Genomic DNA, 6,688 nt, shown 5'->3' with positions numbered 1-6,688 from the left:
CCAAACAAGAGAGAGAAAGGAGGAATACAAGAAAGCACACAAAATTTGTGTCTGATATAGGCATACCTTATTGCATTTCACAGATACTGTGTTTTTAGCAAATTATCATGGCAACCCTGCATCAAGTAAGTCTACTGGCACCATTTTCCCAACAGTATTTGCTCACTTCATGTACTCATGTCACATTTTAGTAATTCCCACAATACTTCAAACTTTTTCATTATCATTATATTTGTTTTGGTGATGAGTGATCAGTGATCTTTTAAGTTACTACTGCAAAAATGACACACTGAAGGCTCAGATGATGGTTAGCAACAAAGTATTTTTAAATCAAGTTGTGTACATTTTTTAAGACATAATGCTATTGCACACTTAATAGACTACAGTAGAATATAAACATAAACTTTTACATGCACTGGGAAACCAAAAAAATTGTATGACTCAGTTTTTGTGATATTCACATTATTGTGGTGGTCTGGAACTAAACGTGCAGTATCTCCAAGGCCCGCCTGTACACCAAGAAAAAGGGGAGAATGGATGAATGGAAATACACAAACTTATTTTATTTTATTGAGAAAAGGTGAGGAAATTGACATTGAATGGTTATTGATGAGACATAGCTCAAGTAAACATGGGAAAGGAAGGGGTGGGGAATACAGCTGAGATCCCTCAGCCTTAAGGAAGTAGGAGAAATCAATGATAACTAAGATAAACCTTATTACAAGTGTTATATTATGGAATCCTAGAATTTATTTTCTTTTTAATATTTATTTATTTATTTTGTTTGCACCGGCTCTTAGTTGCGGCAGGCAGGCTCCTTAGTTGCCGCATGCATGTGGGATCTAGTTCCCTGACCAGGGATCGAACCTGGGCCCCCTGAATTGGGAGAGTGGAATCGTATCCACTGTGCCACCAGGGAAGTCCCTGGAATCCTAGGATTTCAGAGCTGGACATTAGAAATCACTTTGCTTGCCTCTTTCACTTTAAAGATAAGGTAACAAAGTCCTGGAGAGAATTAGTGATAAGTAATTTCATAAATTTACAGTGCTTGTTAGTGGAGGAGTCTTTCCTCAGTAATGAGCATTTTGTGCTTTTTTTGTGGACAGTTTTGAACCTGATAGTCCAACTCTCTATCTTCTTAGTTACCCATGGCGGTGGGAAATCCTGCGAGTCAAGAGGTTGTAATCCAGACACTTCTCCACCTGGTGGCATCTATCTGAATTACAGGTAGAGTCTAGCCAATGGGAAGAAACAGCAGAGGACAGTCTGGGAATCCCAGAAGGACACTTGAAGTGCCCAGATCTCCTTCACAGACCCAGACCAGCTTCTCCTGGACTTTTTTCTTCCTTTGCCTTAGTCCTCAGAGACTCGGCATGTTTGCTGTCCCTGCCTCTCCCGCAACCCACACTGTGTTCCCCGCTCTGTAGCTCCCTTTCCTGTAAGAGGAAATCAGAACTAAGGAGAAAGAAATTAACAAAACTTGTGACATTTGTCCAGCGCTGGTCCTGGCCTCTAATTCTTTGAAAGATGAACAGCCACACACAGATACGAAGTGCAGGGATTGAGACTCTATACCTGATGGACCTTCTCTCTCTTTTTCCTTGACTCTGAAAGGTGAGTCTTACCAACCTCAACCACTGCCTGCCACCCCCATTGCTGTCATTTGTTCCAACTTCTCTCTAGGAAAGGCCATGTGATCTCTCCCCCAGGATGACTCCTTGTCTCATCCAGAAGGTCCAGCCAACGCAGAATAAAGCAACTACTGGACTCAGAGGTGCATCCCTGATATCTCCAGACTAGCTTATGGGAGGACAGATTCCCATGGGGAATTTGACCACAGTTACATTTAAAATGCCAAGAAGGAATTGATGTGTTAATTCACCAAATCTCCACATCAGGGCTAGAGGCAGGTTTAAAGCTCAATGAAGTCAATTGAGGACAAAGAAAGAAAGAAGAAGAAATTCTATTTTTTTGCTCTAGCAGTGAAAATATTCTCTGAGCCGTCTGCTGACAAAACACTCTTATGGCGAAGAATAGAATTTCTCAGAGCAGATAGAAGAATGAGTATAGTCTTAGTTATCTAGAACTGTGTAACAAAGTACCACAAACTTAGCAGCTTAGAGCAGCAAACATTTATTATCTCACACAGCTGCTGAGGGTCAGGAATCCAGGGACTCTGCAGCTGGGTGGCTCAGGCTCAGGGTTTCTCAGAGGTTATGGCCAAGCTGTCAAGCAGGACTGCGGTCATCTAAAGGTTGGACTTGGTCTGGAAGATCCACATCCAAGATGTTTCCTTCACATGGTTGTTGATGGGCAGAGTGGGGGCGGGGCTTAGCTCCTTGCTACACCTTCCATTTCACCCTCGGTCTTCTCTTCTTGGATAAAATATCCTCTATCCTTTTAATTCATCCTCAGTAGGTATGGTTTAGAGTCCCTTTATGCTCCCCTGGTCCCCTCTGTTTCTGTTTCTCATCCTCCTCCTTTGAAGGTCATTAGAACTGAGCCCACAACCCAGGTATGGTGGGACTCAAAAGGAATGCGGAGAGAATATCAGCACTTTTATCTTGGAGGTGCTATTATTACGAATGCCACCTGAGACTATAATCTTTCTGTCAACCCTGCCTCTGCTGCAAATTGTACCTGCCCTAAAGATCTAACCCTTGAGGGCCATGCTTTCCGCTTTTTGGGTGACAGTAAGCTAATCGAATAGCCCAGGGTTTGCTAACAAGTCTGATGGGCCTTTGGATTGATATTGTCATACTCTTCTCAAGACAAGCACCTCTAGAGTCACAGTGTCTTCATTAGAGGAGACACCTATTGAGGGTCATTTCAAACAAGCTGTTCTTTCAAGTGTTCTTGGTCCAGAGGCCAAAGCCTGGAGATTCAAGGGTCTTGCCCAGCCACTTGTCTTTCAGATAGTCTTCCTGGTCACTGACCCCTGGTCTCTGGAATCAGAGGGTCTGGGTACATATCCTGGCCCCAACACTCATAGTTAGGGGACTTGGGTATGTAAGCCCATTAGAGCCTTACTTTGCTCACCTGTGAAACAGATCAACGCTCACCTCATCAATTGTTTATGAGGGTGATATGAGATTATGCTGCTGGAAAGTGCCCTGTGGGTGTTGGTTGCTGCCATCATTCATGGCAGCCTCCCCACCTCCCCCGATTCAGCAAGGCACACATGGCAAGGGAGATGGAGAACGGGGGGCACTCACCCCATTCCGAGGTGCATGGCTGGGAAAATGCTAATGAAAGACTTTTATCTTCCATGTGCTTCACCATCTGGTAGAGAAGAGGAATGAGGTACTAACATTTTTGCACTGAAAACAAACCTCTAAAGGAAATCCTGAGCTTACCCCGCCCTTTCCTGGGCCTAGAATGGTGTTGACTGACCGTCTGTCTGTCTGGGCTGGCTCCAGAAGGCAAAGGAATCCCCTGGGCTCCCAGTTCCAGAAGCTTCACATGATAAATTGAGTGGGAATGTTGCCTGATATCCTCTGGAGCATTGCAGGAGGGGCTGATGTCATGACAGCCCCTGGGTTTACACTCGGGAAGATTATTGGGACACGAGCCAGTGAGTAAGAGGTTCTGAACCCTTCCACATTCCGGTCTATGTCTCTTTTCTCCTCTGTCTTTTTTTAAAATTTATTTATTTATGGCTGTGTTGGGTCTTCGTTTCTGTGCAAGGGCTTTCTCTAGTTGTGGCAAACGGGGGCCACTCTTCATCGCGGTGCGCGGGCCTCTCACTATCACGGCCTCTCTTGGTGTGGAGCACAGGCTCCAGACGCACAGGCTCAATAATTGTGGCTCACGGGCCCAGTTGCTCCGCAGCATGTGGGATCTTCCCAGACCAGGGCTCGAACCCGTGTCCCCTGCATTGGCAGGCAGATTCTCAACCACTGCGCCACCAGGGAAGCCCTCTCCTCTGTCTTTAACATGGAAGACTGAGTCTAATTCTGAGCCCATTCATTCATTCACTATTTGTTGTCTTCTCTGTATCAGACACTACATGGAAGAAATCACAGCAACCCCCAGTATCCCACGCCATGGTGTCTGTCTCCTAGTCTAAGGAAAAGAAAAGGGATTTGTAGAAAAGGAAGAGCTGGTTCACAGAAGCTGGGAGGTAAATCATCAGAGTCAATCTGGGAAAAGGGATAACAACTTAGCAGAGATAAAGAAGCCTGCTCTGCATCTCCTCTTCCTTATCTTTAGGGACAGGGCCAGCCACATAGAGGAGGGTGGACCTTGCTCTTGTTTCCCTGGCCTTGAGACATTAGGGCATCCAGAGGGAGAAGCAGGGTACAGACCTGGTGATGGAGGAGACTCAGGTGAGTGGGGCACTGAGCGGGCTGGTGGGAGATTATGGAGAAAACGTCAGGTCTTGAGGAAGCCAGATCCACGAGATGGAGGCAAGTGTAGGGACAGAAGAAAAGACCTTGATCGAGAGTCTCCCAGGTCTGTGTCTTATCTTCTCACTAGAGCGTACGTACCTGAAACGGAAGGAGTCTGGTCTTTCCAAGGTGGAGCTTCCTCTCTTCCTGAGAAAAGATGGGCCTGAGTTTAAGCCATCTACGTGACCGTGGTGAATTTCCTTGATGCTTTGAAGCATCAGAATCTTCTTTTGAATACTAATCGGTAAGTGTCTGGCATTGACTGGCAGTTCACGTCCTGCTTCCCTCTGAACTCCAGTGTCCTTCAGGTGAAGCCTTCCTGAAGTTTTACCCACCCTCTGCCCGACATCACGGTTCTTTGTATAATCTCCAATACAATTCTCCTGATCAGCAATCAGTTCCTTCGGGATAGGAGCTGTGATTTGTCCCGAAATACCACGGGAACTGAGTCCAGGGGCCGGCAAACATGGGTGATTGGAAAACACCTGCCTTCCTCGTGGATCCAATACGCACGCACCAAGCACCAGCCCTGAGGCTGCAGAGACTTCGAGGACTCGCCTTGGCTTCAGGGACCAAGACAGATTCGGTCTATAAAGGCCCTTTGAAGAGGGAAGCTGGGGCCACGCCCGCGCAGGCTTAGTAAGTTGCAGCCCCTCTGCTTCCGTTGGCCCGGGGCCGAGCCAGGCGCGGCGGCCAAGGGGCTGGAAAGCTGGCAGCTCCCCGCCCGCCGTGTGGAGTCCCGGGGAGCAACGCTCAGGGAACCGGGGCGCAGCCGGCTCTGTCCCGCCTTCCAGGGCACCGCGCGATGATGTTCCGTTAACCTCCTGGCTCATTGTGATACTGAGGCTGCATAAAGGGAAGGATCGCATGCAAATGAAGGCCAGTGTAGCGGAAGGCTAAGTACCTTTAATTAAAAGGAAGGCACCTGGAGACCCAGCCGGTGGGAAGAGAGCAAGTCTGCCGCGCTGCTGGGGGACGAGGGAGACGGGCCCACGAGGGGCTCGCCCTTTGCTCGCGGCCCCTCCTCTCGTTATCTCTCCTCTCCAAACCGAAGCACGGGCGGCGTCACCTTGCCGCCTTAGGGGCAAGGCCTGGGCGCCTGGAGAAGGAGAGGGGTTTTCTGTCCTTTGCAATGGTTCTGACTTCGTGCCGCTGGCCCAGCACCCTAGGACCAAACTTTCAGACCCCAGTCAAAATTGTCTGGAGGAAATAATTGGCCCCAGGTGACCAAGCAAGTGAGAAATAGAGTCAGGGGGCTTCCCTGGTGGCGCAGTGGTTGAGAGTCTGCCTGCCAATGCAGGGGACACGGGTTCGAGCCCTGGTCTGGGAAGATCCCACATGCCGCGGAGCAACTAGGCCCGTGAGCCACAACTACTGAGCCTGCGCGTCTGGAGCCTGTGCTCCGCAACAAGAGAGGCCGCAAGAGTGAAAGGCCCGCGCACCGCGATGAAGAGTGGCCTCCACTTGCCGCAACTGGGAAAAGCCCTCGCACAGAAACGAAGACCCAACACAGCCATAAATAAATAAATAAATAAATAAATTTAAAAAAATAATAATAATAATAATGCTTTAAAAAAAAAAAAAGAAATAGAGTCAGGCCCCCAGGACTGCCAGTGTCAGGGCCATTCTGCTGCCAGCTGGAAATCCCAAGTAGCCATGAGGTCAAGAGTAGCATCTAGGGGAGCCTTTTAGAGCCCACACTATTTCAGCATCTTCATCATCATCATCCTTAAAATTTGCTTTTAAACCCTGGGCCAAATGCTTTTCTTATCTCATTTAATCCTCACACACCCATGTAGGTGTTCTAATTATCCCCATCTCAGCCACTGAGACCCCCAGAGGGCTAAATCACATGTGTAAACCCTACAGTTGGTGGCAGAGCAGAGCCTCCAAGACTAACCAACTCCAAAGTTCAAGGTCTCAGGTCCTTTTCTTTAGGGGTGAGGGCAACCGGGAACAGTGGAAATGGCATACACACAGTACCTTGCATAGCACCTGACACATAGTTTGTGTTCCCAGAGTAGGAGCTCAAAAATTACAATGCTCTTCGTCCCGTGCCCAGACCTCCCTTCACATGGCAGGGGAGTATGTGTTCCCCTGGAAGATGATTCTGGAGAGCCAAAACATGGGATGCAGAAATCACCTACTGGGCCCTAAGAGCAAGGGTTATGGGCCAGGGTATCTCGGGTACCTGGGTCCAAGCCTCTGGACCAACGTCTTTCCTGCAAAAGTAAGATGGAGAAGGGTAAATGCTTGTCACTGTCTCTCCCTCCCTCTTTGTGGAAAGGGAGGATTAG

At 48.2% G+C, this 6,688-nt stretch overlaps 1 long non-coding RNA gene across 1 annotated transcript; it reads right to left on the bottom strand.

Moving 5' to 3' along the window:
- Positions 1-302: 302 nt before the first annotated feature.
- Positions 303-5,629, bottom strand: LOC309612331. Its single transcript, XR_014235097.1, has 2 exons — positions 4,308-5,629; positions 303-509 (listed from the first exon to the last, which is right to left on the bottom strand). It is a non-coding gene; the product is annotated as an uncharacterized lncRNA (long non-coding RNA).
- Positions 5,630-6,688: the final 1,059 nt, after the last annotated feature.

This window comes from Balaenoptera borealis (assembly GCF_965194805.1).
Source record: "Balaenoptera borealis genome assembly, chromosome: 15".
In the NCBI taxonomy this organism is placed as follows: Eukaryota; Metazoa; Chordata; class Mammalia; order Artiodactyla; family Balaenopteridae; genus Balaenoptera; species Balaenoptera borealis.
Note: the sequence above shows the minus strand (reverse complement) of the source record. Positions and strands in the feature narration are given on the sequence as shown.